Source organism: Cryptotermes secundus, unplaced genomic scaffold, assembly GCF_002891405.2.
Source record: "Cryptotermes secundus unplaced genomic scaffold, Csec_1.0 scaffold173, whole genome shotgun sequence".
Lineage (NCBI taxonomy): Eukaryota > Metazoa > Arthropoda > Insecta > Blattodea > Kalotermitidae > Cryptotermes > Cryptotermes secundus.
The window spans coordinates 168307-186821 of record NW_019736395.1 but is presented as its reverse complement, the minus strand read 5'-3'; the positions used below and the strand labels follow the sequence as shown (position 1 = coordinate 186821).

Sequence of the window (18515 nt, the reverse complement as noted above, 5' to 3'; positions counted from 1 at the left end):
CGTTAAAAATACTATATATTGGTATATAACGCAGTGTAGTCCTGTAGATATCCACTGATATTTATGAGAAACTTACTCCCTCCATCTTCAAATCGAAATGTATGCCAAGTAGAGTTCTGTTTGCCTGGCAGTTCGCTCCTCAGGTTCAGAGACGAAGTTCTGCACAAGCCTCTAGTCCTCACAGTCGCCTGCGTGTGAAATGCAAATCCCTCTTTCTGGGGCTGGCTATTCTGATATTTCTTCAATATCGGTTTTAGCATTTTCATGCTTCTATTAATACAGCCTTACGAAAATATTATTTCTACTTTCTAAGGCAAGCAAAAGGCCATGCCATAGCTAGGCGGTTAGTCTCTGGCTTCCCATCTCGGCGGCCCGGGTTTGAGCTCATGTCGGGTCATGTGAGATCTGTGGTAGACAAAGAGGCACTGGAGCAGGTTTTCTTCGAGTACTTCGGTATCCTCTGCCAATCTTCATTCCATCAGCTGCTCCACTATCATCTGTTATCTTGGGTTGGTACAATAGGCCAATTGTGGCCGCAGTGGACTTAGTCTCGCCCCGCTAATAATAGGAAATAAAATTCGAGCGAAATACATATTCACTATGGACGTCTTTCTAACGATTGATATAACATTGGTAGACATATTTTTTCAATCTGCAGTGCTCGAAGAAGAAGGGAAATGAGCAAGTGGAACAGTGAGGTTCAAATTCGCAAACCAAAAGAGCTGTACTAACACCATAGTTTTCAGGTAGAAGTTAGTGTTAGCCATATCTCAGGGGGCGGTGACAGGCGAGTACGCTGCAACAAAGTATTAGTGAGAGCAGAAGCTCGGAGGAGCCACACCTCCATTGCCACTTGGTTCACCAGATATCTCACATGAAATATAGAATTGAGCCGGAGACCTCGCGATGAGAAGCCAGTACCAACGGTCCGAGCTCTAACACAGTAAGTTTAGTTAGTTTGTTTGTTTGTTTCTTTGTAGTGTATTGGGCGAGACTATCAGTTACTGAGGCTTAAAGCGTCAAATGGTTTGTTGGCAACCAAGGAAGGATAGAGAAGGTTGCTGAAAGAAGCAATCGTTGAACAAATATTAAGATATTATTAAGGAATTCTCCTAGATGGACAGAGGAAACCCATGCATTTTAATATTATTTCTTAATTACTATACAAATGTACGTCATGATAACTGAACAAATTTTTTTTATGGCTGAACGTGTGAATGTGAAAATTTCAACTTGTAGTTTATTTAATATAAACGTCATAGAGACAAGCGATGATTATAATCATAATTATGTACGTTAGTGTCACCAAGCTGAACGTCCTAGCATGAATCTAGCAGTAAACTGGCTAGTGAATCTTCCAGTTCTGCCAAAACCATCGGCCAGCATAACGCTCAAGAGGAGTGCTGCAGGTGACTTCACTTCAAAAGGGTAAACTGACTGCTCCGAAACCTTCAGGCCGAAACAGGCATTGACTCGTGGTTTATTTAGGTATTAAATCTCCTAATTACTATTGCACTTATATGTGAGTGCGTGTTTGTGTGTGTGTGTGTGTGGATCTCTCTCACTCCTGTGCGCTCTACAGCCTTCACGTGTTCATCCCCAATTTGCTGTTGTTTATGACTATAGCGGAAAGGGCGCAGCACTGTTTGTCCTCTTATCATGTGTATATGTTTCCCACGCTTTACCACCGTTGAGTTGCTATTCGTTTTGTATAACTTCTCTATACTGTATCATTGACAGAAAAAGAAGTTAATTATTTCTCTAATACGATGGAAAGTAGCAAAATTAAATACCTTCGGAAGAGTTTCTTTTTCCTTGGCACTACAGACTCAGTGGGCCTGGGCCTACCTCCATGAACTTCTCCGTTCACTACGGTTTTTCTAAGTCTTACACATTCGGTAGGACTCCTTGGGAGGGTGATCAGCGCGTCGCAAGGCCTCTACCTGTACACAAACACAGAAAAACGCTCACACACAAATTAAACATCCATGCCCTGAGTGGGATTCGAACCCACGATCCCGGCTTCCGAGCGAGCGAAGACAGTGCATGCTTTAGACCGCTCGGCTACCGTGACCGGACAATCTAACATTTAGAGCTACACAATCTTAATTATTATTTTTTATTAAACAACACAAGAATGAACAAATGTCTCAAAATAGAGAGAAATGAAGACAATTTAATTTTGACTGACAGCTCTCTGCCAGAAGATAACTATTAGATAAAAATATTCAATATATTTCTTTCGTCGGCTTTCAATTTGTGAAAGTTCTCTCCCTGGTCTTTGTGCGATCTCATATCCCGGACAAAATATTAATTGAATAATTCATTTAATAAAAAGATAGAATTTATCTACGTAGGCTATGCATAATTTTCTCTCTAACGTCAATTTTAATGTTAAGTTTGCCGAAAACTGATTGAAGCATTTTCCCGCATACCTCCACTCCACTTCGCCCTAACGAGCCTCTTATAATAAGAAAAATAATAGTGTTAGTGTGAATTTGTATTCACCCTGGTGGAAATTTACCGCCCTATTTCCATCTACTCTGGTCTTTGTGAAGGCTCGACAAACTTCTCGTCCTTCGTCAAGAAAAATACCCTCGCTCCATCTCTCCCCGTCCCAGCACTCAGTCCAATTAATCAAGTCGCCATTCAGCGGCAACATTGAAGGAACTGCAAAGCACAGAGCCTTCTATCGTGAGTCTTGCGCATTATACTCGACCTTCAGCAGAGAAAATTCTGGGTTGCACTAGATTTCTTTGATTGCAGTGAACTGAAGTTAAAGATAGAGTGGACCATCTTAAGGTGCGTCCACATTACTCGCGCTGGGCAGGTTTTCCCCGAGTACTTAGGTTTCCCCTGCCAATCTTCATTCCACCAATTGCTCCACAATCACCCTCACCTATCATCTGGGGCTGGTACAATAGGCCAGAAGTGGCCGCAGTACAAGGAACTCAGTCCCACCCCACTAGTATTAAAAAAATAATAATCAGATATGATTGGCTCATCTTAACAGAAAGTTTAATCACACACAAAGTTCATACTTTAAATAATTCTGCCTTTTCCTGTTCTTCTTTGCAATACAGAATGTCAGAGAAATTGGACAAGATTTAACCGCTTTTATTTTGAAAATCTCTGAAACTACAAGAGAGTTGGTTCCGCCGTATTGACGTACAAACTGAAAGCAGGAATAGAGGAGCCAGAGGAGACGTTCATTGCTGGCAACAACTCGTTAAACTGGTTTTTACGGCAACGAATACGTAAGTAACAATCGAAGTATTGTTGAGCCATGACGATTGAAAGTGTGTTTTCTGTGGGTCGGCTCCGAGTCTGTATAATGAGGATCTCAGGACAGATGTAGATAGAATTGAGTGTTCTCTTGAGATGGCAGCAGAAGATGATTGAGAAGAGATGGCAAGAAATGAGTTAGGCTGAGAAAAGAAGGCTTCATGTGTGCTGCAGTTACAGCGAGACTGGTTACTGTATTGCAAATCCGTTGCCAGGATGCTGCCCCTGTAGGGGGGTATGCGTGACTAATAAGTGTGGATTCCGAATTTGATGATTAGTTCTATTTGACATCTGTTTCACAATTAAACACATTTATAAAAGTTTAGATATTTTCTGTGTTCTCTCTTGTTCTGGTTCCTCTGCCGATTTCACTTCTCAACTCTGCGTCTATTCAAAGTCTTACTGACGGTCTGTCAGTAAATCTTGATGTCGAGCCCCATCTGGGGCCCATGGCCAGATATTTATTATTGTTTGACAATTACGGCCTTCATCATTATCAAAAACAAAAAATGCGACCTGAATCCTCGGTATCCATTATCCAGAAGTATAAATTCTTTTCCAAATGAATCAGTTCACATAGATTTTAAAAGCAGACTGAAATCTCAGATATCATTCACGTCAGAAGCTACCACGTTTCGTCTCCTACCAAAAAGTAAAGCACTACGCCATGAAGGTGTATATGGGAATGGAGGTATAGATAGAAATTTCCTTTACATCGGCACTATAGCTCCACGTCCGGCCGCTTTACCCTCGGCAAATAACTCGTGGTGCCCATTGGATGAGGTGCAGGTGCTGGATGGATCCCAGGACCGGTCTGGAAGATGGACCTCGACTTGAACTCGGCCGTCCAGCCCGTAGCGAGTAACTATACCGAGTGAGCTATCCCAGATCCTCGACTCGTATTTAAGAACGTAAAAGCTTACATGTAGCTGTTGCTGTCGGCGTTATGAAAGAATATTGATTGTGTGTGAGAGTGGGGCGCTGAGGGGAGGGGTGGCCAGACATTCACGTTCTCTGCACCTTCCCAAATGTTATTAGGGTGATCAAGTGCAGGAGAATAAGATTGGCAGGATGTCTCTAGCATGGTACAAAATTTCAGTCCGAAAACTGTATCGCCTTATAAATTTGTTAAAAGTATTTGATTTGTTTCATTCTGGTCCGTCACACTAACGGAGTATCGATGTTCCCTCTGATGAAGGTCCATAAGGACCGAAACATGTAAGGGTGCTGAGTTTTCAAGTGGTAAAAACTAAAATAGCCACACTGTATGGAGTTGTTTTGTCTTTGTAATTGTTAAAAGTGGCCGGTCACGGTAGCCGAGCGGTCTAAAGCATGTACTGTCTTCGCTCGCTTGGAAACCGGGATCGTGGGTTCGAATCCCACTCAGGGCATGGATATTTAGTTTGTGTGTGTGAGTTTTTCTGTGTTTGTGTACAGGTAGAGGCCTTGCGACGAGCTGATCACCCGCCCAAGGAGTCCTACCGAATGTGTAAGATCTAGAAAAACCGAAGTGAACGGAGAAGTTCATGGAGGTAGGCATAGGCCCAATGGGGCTGTAGCGGAAAGGAAAAAGAATTGTTAAAAGTACCCACAAATTCGCCATTATTAAGGCAGGGTAGAATTGTGTTAGAAAGTGCTGTTCACAGATTCGTAATTGGAATAAAAAATAAATAAATATCGAAGTCAATATAATTGGACTATCTGGAGGAGGTCGCGTGGAAATAAACATTCGTTTCAGCGTGTAACTAAAGCTACAGGAAATAAAGTAAAAATCGCTCAGCCATACTGGAGGAGCGGTAGGGATGCCGCAGTGCGATATTATGCCATGGAGTTGTGTAAACGATCAGGTTAATTAAGTGCAATGAAAATAAAATCGGATACGCAAAATATTTAATTAAAATCTACTGCGTCACACTACGAAACAAAGTAAAATATCCAATTCAAACGATTTAAGTAAAGGTTTATAGAACGGTAGCAGGTTCACAACTGGAAACACGTGGTACTGCAGAACGTTGATTAGAGATTTTGGAAATGAAATGTGACACACAGACTATTAACAAGTATCCACTGACATTTCAACAGTTACCGTCGGTTTTATTTTTCTTTCACTTAAAACAGATCTGAAAATGCACTTGATTCAGACAACAGCTGTTTATATTAAGGAATTAAGTAAAAAGAGAAAAGTAAAGGTATCCCTGTAAGAGGCCGTGAAGACCCGTAGGGTTGTGAGACGTTGAGGGTCCCACATTATCTAGACAATCGGCTCTAAAATGGCGGTAATATTGTCAGCCTTACGCGCCGTCCGCGCTATACTCCCCAGGAAAATTATTTAATTAATTCCTGGTCCTGGTTTCTGTTAGAGGCTGAGTCGACCCCAGGGCCATAGTGCGGCTGGAAGAATTAGGTCAATTTAAAAGAAAAAATCCAAGACCTCATCGGGACTTGAACCCGCGACCTTCCGGTTTGTAACATAGTGCTTCAACCAACTACACTACCGCGTGCCCATATTAAGGAATTACTGTACATTTATCCTTTGTGTGTTATTCGACAACGCTGTCAATATGTAGGCTGTACAGCCCAGGATGGTGTGAGTGAAGAAGTGGAAAGCATTTCGAAAGTAGCAGACATAGCCTGATCGAGATATTATCCAGGCACCTATGGGGAGGGACTAGGGAAATCTACGAAAATCTCCAGTCCGGATACCCAGTGTACCATTTGAGATTCGGACCTTTATATTCATATACAAGTCATACAATATATGAACAAACGACTTATGAGCTTTTGTGCTGTCTAAGTACATCATTCACTGTTCTTTCTTCGTATTGGACAACAAAAGAAAACAAAGATTAGAAATGACGTTGCACATGGACGGCAAGAAAGCTTCTAAGGCAGATCTACACAGTGCAACAGATTGCTGCAACATAACGCGTGAAAATGCATTTTGGCCCACAATATTCTCTACTTCAAACATGAAAATTCTAATGTAATATACACAATGTCCGAAAATATTCCAGTCTTTTTCAGTGTGCGAGTTGTCGTTGATGTCTTCAGGGAAAGAACTTGTCCAGTCATAAGATTGCATTAGTAACGGTGCAGATATGAAAGGATAATATTATTATGTATCTTAAACGGGGATAATATTCTTTACACTCGACTTCTTAGGAAACCGATTTTGCTTTCATATATACCTGTATATAGAAAGCCATACGGGAGTTCGTAAAGCGAAATTTCGTAATGCGAACCAACATCTCCCGCAGGCGTAATGTTATAACTAGGGGTCAAGTTCCCGAACGAACAAAAGTGGCAAAGAAATTAATCGTAACTTTCATTGTCTGAATTGAAAAATAGGAGCATGAGAACACGTCACATTATGAGTAACCTTGTGAGTAAGATTGCTTTTCACCTTTTTAAAAAACCGTCAACACAACTTTTTCGGTGTCTAATATTTGCTAGGAGTCAACTATGTATTTGGACTTACATTGGGCGTCTTCAGGTCTTGCAATATCGACAACGCTAACCAATGAATTTTTATTTTTCTTCTACTGCATAATTGAGAGCACTGATCTATTTTGGAGACCCTATTTTACTATTGTCATTTGTAGGAGCGACTTATACGACGGGTTTTGGATTGGATTTATAGCACCTTATACATTCACACGACTGCCTCTGTGGTCTAGTGGTCAGAATTCCTGGCTATAGATTCAGAGGTTCCGAGTTCGATTCCTGGCGCTACTAAATACCGACTTCTTTTTCACGCATTGTTTCAGGCGTGTTTACCGCAGCATTGCGTAGTAACAGTCCCGGCGTGGACAACATAGAAAACAGCCTATCTATTGTTAAGGCGTGTGTAGCGCGGGCATGTGTTTACCGAGTCGTTGCCTAGCAATGGATATATACACTTCACATTATAACGACACAGCAACAGCAGGATCTTATACAAGATGCACACCAGAGCAAAGCGTAAGTCTAAGTGACTGTGTGGTATTGCATTTCGTTGCTTCCGTTTCGTCTACAAAGTTTTCGTGTTTGTTATTTCGGGATTTTTGGGTGAGCGAGTTCGCTTTCGGCCTACAAGCCAATACAAGCCAATGCGCTTCATTATAAAATTTCGAAACGCGAGACTACGTAAAGTAAGGGATGTCTGTACTTTATATCACGAAACAAAGCGAAACACAGGTCATGTTTAAAATCTGTGCAACACAAAGGCATGTAAAGTTATTCTTGTAGAACAAAACTGCATGAGAATGCTTAAAATAACTTCGACCTTGGTACAAAATTGGCGTCATTTTTAGATATATACATTTTAATGGTTTTTTTAGATACCAGGTGGCCGTTGTTGTCACGTCACAGGCCGCAACAAGTCGCCATCTGTGAGTGAGTTCATATCTCGGCAACCATCATTTGATCGATATTCCCCCGCTTTACCCCATGCAATTTATATCTCCTACGTTTATAGAAACAACGTATACTTATGTACGTGATATGCAAATGTTTTGAAGTTAACACTTCCCTTTTTAGCCTATGGTAATCTTTGAATCTCAGACACGCAAATATCAAATTTTAATTTAGCGTTACAGGGTTTACAGACTTTGTTGATCATTTAGTAGGGCGGTTCCAAAAACTCTTTGGCAAGACGCCTCCCCTTTTCGTTTTAACAAAGTCCTTATGCCCTCAAATTATTTATTAACATAAATCTGTCTTTCGACTAGCATCTTTATTACTGTTAACGATCAAACTACAATCAGAATCACACCAATAATGGGAGTAAAAATTTAGACTTTTTTAAAACGAAAACTCTGCATAGTGTTCTACATTTGGCGACGAAAAATGAGTTCCAAACGCAATTATTCTAATTCCTTAATTTAGCCTTCTGGCGGGACGTATGAAAGACACGATTAAATGCGGCAAAAACAGAAGTGAGAATTTCAGCGGGATTGAACATGGCCTCACGCTTCATCAGATTGGGAACCAATCCTCCAGATTCCCCCACAAAACAGATACTTTCGGAAGCTCTGTTACGCTCCATCCTGAAACCAGCCGATGGACTGTACCCAGAAGTCAAGTGGTACTGAGTGTAATACAGAACTCTTTAGAATGGTACGAATGTGGTATATTAGGGTCAAGGCGGCAGTGGTCTGTTAAGGTGGAGTCCCACAGTAAAATTTAGGAAATCTGTAGTATTATACGAGCCAGTATACAATTAAGCGATTACAATGTATTTTGTAAGTCCAAAGATCATTTACGGGAAATGTCTTTCAATAGAAATGACCCCCATGGCGTGGTATGAAATATTTTTTAAGTACCCGTCCCTGAAAGCGCAAATAAACACACGTTACCTTTCACAAAGTTGGTAGAATACTGGCATGTTCTAAAAATTACTCACTTAGAAATAAGAAGTAAAAATAATTAACCATTAGAGGCTGCTACGTGTTTCGGCTGTACTCGGACATCTCCAGGCAACAGTCCAGCGTCTCATTTGCTACACTGTGTTTTCAGTGTAATTAAGATGAATTACTTCTGAAGTTAGAATACTTCAGTGTTTTTCAGTTTTCGTCATCCACTCATTGCAAGACATTTCTTGAAGGACACCACTCGTTACGTATTCATGAGCTGCCTTCCTTCTGCGGCATCGTCCTTTTGTGTGCTATTTTCTGCATCTCGTATGCTTGTCGGTGTGGTGTTAGTGCCTTGATATTATGTTCCCCATTAGCACGAGTCTTTCCTCACTGTTGCCCTAGCTGAGTGGGTATGTTATTATTTGATATGTCAGGCAGTTGGCCGGTCACGGTAGCCGAGCGGTCTAGGGCATGCACTGTCTTCGCTCGCTCGGAAACCGGGATTGTGGGTTCGAATCCCACTCAGGGCATGGATGTTTGTGTGCGTTTTTCTGTGTTTGTCTACAGGTAGAGGCCTTGCGACGAGCTGATCACCCGCCCAAGGAGTCCTACCGTATGTGTAAGATCTAGAAAAACCGAAGTGAACGGAGTTCATGGAGGTAGGCCTAGGCCCACTGGGGCTGTAGTGCCAAGGAAAAAAAAATGTCAGACAGTTGCCTGATGATGACCGAGTATGGCCGAAACATGTAGCATTCTCTAATGGTTAATAATTTTTAATTTGTATTTTTACGCAAAGGAATAATTTAAAATAAATTTGCATTTAAGACGAAGTGAACGTATATAGGTGATACTTAATGCAATAGGATGCTGAGAATACCGTAATATAATTTAAATTTACTATTATCACTGCAATATTGTCTTCAGAATATTTCTACATATGAGATGAGACGATATAATATTGTCACGTATTAGAGGTTTGTGTGACTTATAAAACGGGATTTGGATTTGATGATCGAATTTATTGGGCCACTATACAACTTGTTACAACAGTTCACAAATCACTATCTTGGACTGGACACTCTCGACTTCTGACAACATTACACTAATCCGCTACTCTCTCTCCTGTAGTCAAAGTCAAGTCACATTGTGACTCATGGCCAGTCAGTAAGTCTTGGTGTCGAGCTCCATTTGGGGATCATGACCAGATATTAATTATTACCGTTTGGCAGTTACGATCTTGCTTCTGTGGGGCGCCCTCTCTGACGAGTGGACGGGTTTGTCTTTTCTATTTGCTGCTGGCCCTTGCCAGTGCAGTCTTTCTTGGGTCCTAGTCCCTTGGGACTTGCAACCATATTTTACTCTCAGATTTGAGACTTCCCTTAGTCCAAATCCAAGTCCAAGTCACATTGCTACTGACGTTCAGTTCAATAAGTCTTGGTGTCGAGCCTCGTCTGGGGCTCATGAGCAGATATTTATTACTGTTGAATATTACGGTTTTGTTTTTTGTGGGGCTTCCACTCTGACGAGAGGACCGGTCTGTCTTCTTTTTACATGCTACTGGCCCTTGTTTGCGCAGTCTTTCTCGGGTCCGAGTCCCTTGGGACTCACGACCGTATTTTACTGTCACAGATTTGAGACTTCCCTTTTCGTCGCCTCCTGCGACTCGCAGGGTCACGGTGGAGGTATTCTACCCCGCCTCCACACGGGTGTCACGTCACTTCCCTTAGTATTGTTGGTTTATTGTTCTAGAGCCTCTGGTCGGATACCGCAGAAAACTCATCCATTACCTAGCAACGGATGTCCTCGATTGTTCCATATTCGTTGCAGCGGGATATGTTGACTGAGTCGTTGCGTAGCAATAGGTCTGTGCGTCATAATATTATGAAGTCAGTGATAGCAGTCATGCCGAGAATTTAAGTTGCCCTTAGCTTCTTCACGAATGTTATTTTGAATCGTACCACTCTTTACTGTGAGTTGTTTTACGGCGCTTCTAGAAACCGATTTATATGGCGTCGAGCAGTAGAATGACAGATGAATTAGAAAAAGAAAATGGAAGGCAGATGTCATATCTTAACCGAGGTACCATATCAACAATTACCTGAAGGGATTGGGGAAAACAAAGAAACATCTCAGTCAGGTTGCTGCTATGCTAACCCGCTCGCTTTCTAACTCTTCATTAATTACTTTCCCTACGTCTCAACAATATATACTCTAGCTACTGGTGGAGGCGTTAAATAAACACTGTAATGAGATGACGTCGAAGCAGTGCGTGCGTGCGTGCGTACTGTTCTCACAAAAGCTATTCGCAGTCGGTGGTTGTCAATACGCTAATGACTTCCTCTACCTTTGATGTGGCTACAGGCTAATAAGAGCAGCAAACGAAACGAACATTGGACCACGTGAAGAGAGAACCTGCCACCGCTGATTAGAGATGAGAACAATTCAAAGGGACCGGCCACTCCGACAACGTATTGGGACGTTTTGGCAGAAGCCTGTCAGGGTTTGTGCTCTTTTCTGAAGGCTGAGGGGTAAAGCGGAAGGGACGATTCAACGGGGTACTCTGGAAAAGTCTGTATGCATTGTCGCAGAAGAGAGATAAAGTGTGAGGTAAACAGTAAAGACCTGAGTTAGATTAGACGTTTCCTCCAAAATAAAACAAAACAAAAGCAAATCGCTACTAAGTAGGAAGAAACGATGCTTAACAGAGTGGGGTAACTCGCAGGTTCTGGTCTGCAGCAGAACCTTACAGCTCAGTTCCCCGTACAAAGGAACTGTTTCAAGAGACGAAAGTTACCTCATTTAAACCCAATCAGAAATAAAACGGTAAAGATAAAGCTATCCCTGTAACTTGTGTGGATGCCCATAGGCCTGTAAGACGTCGAGGCTCCCACATGTTGTAGACCAGGCATGTCCAACACGTCGATCGTGGGACGAATTTTGGTCGATCTCATAGGCCTATAAGGAAATTATACGTGAAAAGCATGTAAATTCACTTGTAATATAATATGATTATATTCAGATTTTGAAAGGAAAATACGTATTAAAGTAGTCTGTATTTTCAATGTATGTTGCTTTTATAACAAACATCATGTGTCGTGTTATTTTTACCAATATTTTTGCTTAAAGCAAGGTACGACGATAGGAGGGGGTGGTAGATCACTGGCAGTTTTGACGCTAAAAGTCCATCACAATCTGTTTGAAGTTGGACATGCCTGTTGTAGACGATCAGACCACAAATAGCAGCGATGTTGTCAGCCTTACGTGCCGGCCTCCTTTTACCAACCAGGAAAATTCCCGGTACTCACTTCTGCTAGAGGCTTCCTTCTCTGACGGAAAAGCATATATACGAAGATAAAATTAGTCTGAATCATCAGTGTGGGTTTCGATGTAACAGATCAACTACTAATCAGATTTTTTGCAATCGTCAGATACTGTAAAAAAATTGGAGCACAATGAGACTGTACAGCAGCTATTCATAGAATTCAAGAAAGCCTATGATTCAGTTAGGAGGGAAGTATTGTACAATATTCTGATAGAGTTTATGGCACCCATGAAACTAGTTAGGTTGATTAAAATGTGTTCAGATGAAACGTATAGTAAAGCCCGTATAGGTAAATATTAGTCTGATAATTTTCTAGACAAAGTGGTCTATAACAAGGAGATATTTTTCCGCCATAGCCTTTCGACTTTGCTTTAGAGTATGCCATTATGAAGGCCCAGGAAAACCAGAGTGGACTTAAATTTAATAAAACACATCAGATACTAGTCTACCTGTATTCTGGTGATGTGAATCTACTGGGACATAAAATAAATACCATAAAAACACATAAACTTTAGTTTATGATGTAAACTTTAGATGTAAACACAGAAAACTAAGTATATGTTGCTGTCTCGTTACCAGAATGCAGGGTAAAATCATGACATAACGACAGCTAACTGATGTTTTGAAAATGTGGCACAGTTCAGATATTTGGGAACGACAATAAAAAATCAAAACCTCATTGAGGAGGAAATTAAGAGGAGATTGAACTCGGGTAATACTTGCTACCATTCAGTCCAGAACCTTTTGTCTTCCCATCTGCTGTCCAAATATATAAAAATTAGAATATACTAAGCTATAATTTTGCCTCCGTTTCTGTATGGGTGTGAAACTTGGTTTCTGACAATAACGGAGGAACATAGACTGAGGTGTTTGAGAACAGGGTGCTGAGGATAATATTTGGATTGAAGAGAGATGAAGTGACAGACGGCTGGAGAAAACTGCATAATGAGGAGCTTCATAACTTATACTCTTTTCCAAGTATAATTAGAATGATCAAGTAAAGGAGGATGTGATGGGCAGGGCATGTAGCACAAATGGGGCGAAGGGAGTTTATGTTGATATTGATGGGAAAGCGAGAATGGGAGAGACTACTAAGGAGGCCAAGACGTAAGTTGATGGATAATATTAGAAAGAGAGAATTGGACGGCATGGATTGGATTGATCTGGCTTAGGATGGGAATCAGTGGAGAGCTCTTGTGAACACGGTTATGAACCTTCTGTTTCCATAAAATATTGGGAGTTCTTGAGTAGTGTTACAAGTGGCGGCTTCTCAAGAANCCGCGGTACCCTTGGTGACGTCATCGCTGTTGACTCGCTTTGCATAGCGACCAGGATGCTAGGAGTCGGCTAACTTCGGCTCACTTCGGCTTCGCTCGGCGCATCACGGCTGGCGGGGGGAGGGGCGTCATCCATGGCTAAACATGTCACAATATGTATTGAGGTTACAGTGTTCTAGCTTTACGGACACTTTTTAAATAGGAGCGAATATTGGACAATAAAAGCACAAGACAAAATCATAATTACAGACACTTAATTGAAATTTATTAGATATTGAGTTAAATACACATGAAAGGACCATAACAAACGAACACATAAAACAGGATCGATGCTGTGGGCTAGATTTCTAAATATAATAAATCTGGGTTCACCATGTCGACGTTTCGGAGAGATATATCTCCTCCAACGCCAGAGCCGAAAAGTAAGTCGCGCAAGACACCAGCGTGCATAGCTACACGACGTTACATTCCAGTAGAAATAACTCTTCATAGCCACCTCTGTCCGAAACTCAGAATTATTCACAGATAACCAATATTACAAACTTAGTGATGTTCTCTACGATCTCACAAAATTTTCATTAATATTCGCACAGCAGTCCTTTACTGCCTTTTTTCGAAACTTTTACTGACTGAACGACCGAGGAGTCGGAGTTCGAGTCCTGGTAGGGTCAAGAATGTTCTCTTCTCCATGTCTTCCAGTCCGGCTCTGTGGTCCACCCAACCTCCTATCCAGTGGGTCCCGGGGTTTCCTCTGGAGCCATGACGGCAGGTGTGTGAAACTGACCAATCACCTCCAGCTAGTGCCGATGTCAAGAAAATGTGGATCTATACATCCACTTCCCCATACGCCTTCATGGCATAGTGCTTAATATAAGCACAGGGACAACGATGCATTTGTTCTGACTAAATGCGGTAAAAATATGCTAATACAGCAATAAAACTCTAACGCTCCTTGTGTGTACTATTTCTCTCAGTCCCTCTAGGCAAATTCGAACATAGTATGTAGTTTGGGTCACGACTGCTTCGAAATCCCGTTCTATTCATCTATCTTCCTACCAACCGACGCTATAAAGTCTCAGTACTGAAAGCGTAATTAAATCCCCCCCCCAACCCCCCAAAAAAGAGCGTACTTCCATGGCTAGTGCTTCAGGGGACCTCTGATGCGTCCATATTATCTCGCTAATGAGTGCTTAAAATCCGGCCAAATATTTCGCTGGGCCCCTTCAGATACCTGCTGTACTCTGAACGTCCGATATTCGTAGNACCCCCCCCCCCCCAACAACAGAGAGGGAACAAGCGAAAAGCAGTTTAGGGGGGTTATTCTATTCGTATTTCACAGATTGTTTGACCTTCTTCTTCTTGGCTTTATCCCTTCTTGGGTTCATCATCTTCGGTTTCTACATTATTTCTTTTCCCCAGTCTCCATCTTCTCAATCTCAGTCTTCCATAATGGACTTAGTAATGTGCTTTTTATTCATCTGTGGGTCTCCAGCTTCTTCCTCCACTTCGTTTTCGTCTTCGACCCCTTTCTCGTGGCACCAAACCACATATTTACTTACTTACTCATGGAGCTGAGCCCTTCTGGAGGAGTCACCAATTCTGCAGCTACTCAAGAATTTCCCAGAATTTTATGGAACCCGAAGGTTCATTACCGTGTTCACAAGAGCCCTCTACTAGTGCTTATCCTGAGCCAAATAAATCCAATCAATACCATCCCATCCTATATCTCTAAGATCCATTTTAATATTGAAGAAAGCAGTCTTCTGGGATGTGGCACCGTGTAGATGTGGTGTTAACCGACGTTTCGGAGGAACGTATCGCCTCCATCTTCAGGGTAGAAAGAAAAATAATAAAATCCGCAAGCTAAGAGACCGTGAGAACCGGTACAAGCAGACTGCTTGTGTATGTATAGCAGACTGCTATGACGCCGTGTACTTTGGGAGCAGTTTACCGACATCTCGGATGAAAGTACTGTCTCCATCTTCGGGGTCGGAGAGTGAGCCAAGCCAAGCACGCTCTGCCTGCCCGGCTGAATCTTCAACCCTGAAGATGAGAGCAGTAAGTTTCTACGAAACGTCGGTACGCTTCTACACATCATAGAAGGCAGCACTGTTCATAGTAACCGCTGTGAGATTCACAAATCCCTTTTTAACAATAATGAAACCTCGGTCCCCGGTTACTGTGTACGGCCGCGTGCTCTTTGTGTCTGGGACATCACAGAAAGTGATGCATGAAGGCACGCCACACACAAATTAAACCATAATAAAGCCATCTCCAAGTTAGCAGCTGTAACGAGAAGCAACTAGTTCCAAGTAATTCGTGGCGCTGAGGGTGGCCGAGGGGGACAGGAAGAGATTCTGTGTTCATTAAATTAGAAGTGGATGGATTTGCTGGGATTGCCGCTGCAAAGGCACCGCTAGAGCAGGGAAACAGCACGCATGCATATCTACGTGTATAATTTATTTTGTAATCCAATAAAGTTGCTTCCGAGTAATGAGCAAGCATTATTGGTAAGTGCAGAAAGGTAAACGTAGAGCTCTCTCTGTAACAGGCCTTGAAATTCCATAAGGCTGTGAGACGTCAAGGCTCCCACTTTTTTTCTAGACAATCGGCTCACAGATGGCGGTAAGTTTGTCAGCCTTACGCGTCAGCCGCACTTTATCCCCCAGGAAGATTCCTGGTACTCATTTCTCTTAGAGGCTGAGTCGACCTCAGGGCCATAGTGCGGCTGGAAAGAGTAGGTCAATTGAAATATGCAGTGACCTTATCGGAAAACAAACTCGCGACCTTTCGGCTTGTAGCATAGTGCCCCAACCAACTACGCTACCGCGTGCCCCTCTTGTAAGTGTAGAACAATGATGAATTATATTGCTCAGCTTAATGATGTCAGTATAATGAAAGAGTATTTTATAGAAATGAGCCATTCCTTTATATTTGTAAGCAGTGGAAGTGTTAATGTTGTTCAAGTTAATGTTCTGAATTCAGTGTTGCAACTCGCACTGTTTAACTGCCACTTTTCTTCCATAACAATGCTATTATTCTGTTTAAAACATGCATTCAATTCTCCTAAGCCACTGGCTCTGTTGAGAGAGATTCATATTTGACAAAATACGAGTTTTAACTGCGGAAGATAAGAGTCTGCATTCCTAACTCAAAATGTAAATTTGCACCTTTTTGCAACTTTGAAAAAAGTCTTTACATTAAGTGAGGCTTTGTTTTCTAAGCTCCGTAGAACACAAAGAACATGAATGCGCTATGATAAATATTTCTTGGGCAATAAGTAAAATTTCTTTTGGGGTTTCCAAAATTTATTTGTGATCTTTAAACTAGTAATTTGGAGTTAATAAATGTCTAAAATCTCCCAAGGAATGTCCTCTACAATTATGCACATTCTTCTTTATAGATTTGATGACATAAAATTCTAGTCTGTTCATGGTCTGCGAGGTTTGTTACATGGTGCAACGGAGAAAACGTGCTATAACTGAAATAACACTCTTGCCGAGATAACATACTCTAATGGAAATAATATGTTGTTACGGAGATAATATGCTCTTGCGAAGATAAGATGCTGCACCGGAGATAAGTATCCATTACAGAGAAATCTGGCACAGACTGCAACGCTTCTTACTTGTATTCAGGAACTATTCGGTAACGATCTCTGCTGAAACAGTCGAAAACCAGATACTTCGTAGCTCTCCTTATTTCTCTAGGTGACTGCTACTATTGTATCTTCAAATAGACCACTATTTCCTACCATATATTTCTCGAATAGTTCACCATTCATTTGCCCTTAGTTTTTGACGGCCAGAAGTTGTAATGAAAAGCTATCTTCTGGGACATGTCACCACATAGTCCGGTAAAGTTCACCGATGAATCTGATTAACCTAATGCCTCCATCATCAGGGTGAAATGTAAGCGAATCCAATAAGCCAGCAAGAAGGAAAGTAGAAACAACTTGACTTGCTTACAATTCTACCCTGAATATTGGAAAATTGCGTGCCTCCGAAACGTCGGTAAATTTGTGCCGGACTACGCTGTATCACATATCAGAAGACAGCACTCTTTCACATTCACTACTACTTCTATTCCTTGCTATGTGGTCTAGGCTATTGACGGCGTCGTTGAACAAAACTTAAGAAATAATAAACATGCTGTAACGTAGGAAATCTTTTCTTCTGAGCTTTCCTTTTTCGCACACCAAGCCTACAGGACATAGACTGATGTGAGTGGCACCCTGAACTGAAATTGCTTCGTGAACTCGAGCTGTATGACTGCTAAAGTGAAGCCTAGAAATGTATTCCTTGTGCTGCAGGTCGCCTAACCCTTGAGGCGTCACGAGGAAGATCGGATCAAAAGTTCAGGGAAGAGCTTACGGCGCCAACTTTCCTTCGGTGTATACCGAGAGCTATACATTAATATTTAAACAAGCTCCTTGGAGTCAACAAACACGCAGCTACTCAAGAAAGTTGCCGCCTCTTATGTAATCAGATTTTATAAGAGCCCGTTGCCGGAAATTCTCTTCAGATAGGTGAGTCCAACTGACAATTTCGTACCCTATTCCATTAAGGTACGTTTAAATAGTGCATGCCCGTCTAAGCCTAGTTCTCCCAAGTGCTCTCTTTCCTTTCAGGTTTCTAGAAAATTTTGTATGCATTTGTAGCTTCTCATTGTGCATTCTTCTTCAGTCTACTATTACGTCCTTCCTATTGGGTACAAATTCTAAACTATTGCTAGGTTTTCCGTGTCCTATAATTTTCAAACCAGAAATTCATAACACTTAGTGGAACATGAAAATGTAACTCTAAGAGCTTTATTACTTATATATTTTTATGAGCAAACATCCAGACAGTTCTTTGTGGTATACGTAACTGCAAAGAAGCTTGTCTGATTGATTTTTGTGGGTTTCGAGAAAACTCTTCCTGGATTCGATCAAAATCTTCCTTCACATTTTCGGTGCAGAACACTACCAGTCCCTTGAAATTGCTTACCAATGTCGGATTGGATTATCTGAAGGTAGAGCTTTTCCATATTGAGTTCTGTAATGACGTTGCACTTTGATAATTAATTTTCTTTCGAAAAATCAAAGTACTCACATTACTTTCTCTTGAGCAGTCCCAATTTTCAGGTATGACGTCATACTTTCTCCCAGGCATCAATGCGGCGAGTACAGCGTTGATGGATGAAACGTTCTGAATTACACTTTCATATTCCCTAAGCGGTATCAATTATTTCTTTTTTTCGATTTGAAAGTTACAGGCCGCGGGAAACTCGACAATAATTTAGAATCACATTGTA

General features: G+C 41.6%; 1 long non-coding RNA gene across 2 annotated transcripts in view; it reads left to right on the top strand.

Annotated features, from left to right (window-relative positions):
- LOC111869809 overlaps positions 1-17736 on the top strand; it is an 87871-nt gene extending 70135 nt beyond the window's left edge. The window contains exon 4 of one of the 2 annotated variants that reach the window (XR_002843737.2): positions 17533-17736. This is a non-coding gene — a long non-coding RNA (uncharacterized LOC111869809). Of the gene's footprint in view, positions 1-3083; positions 3213-17532 lie in introns of those variants that run through there. The other variant, XR_004513593.1, reaches the window with a different exon arrangement.
- Positions 17737-18515: the final 779 nt, after the last annotated feature.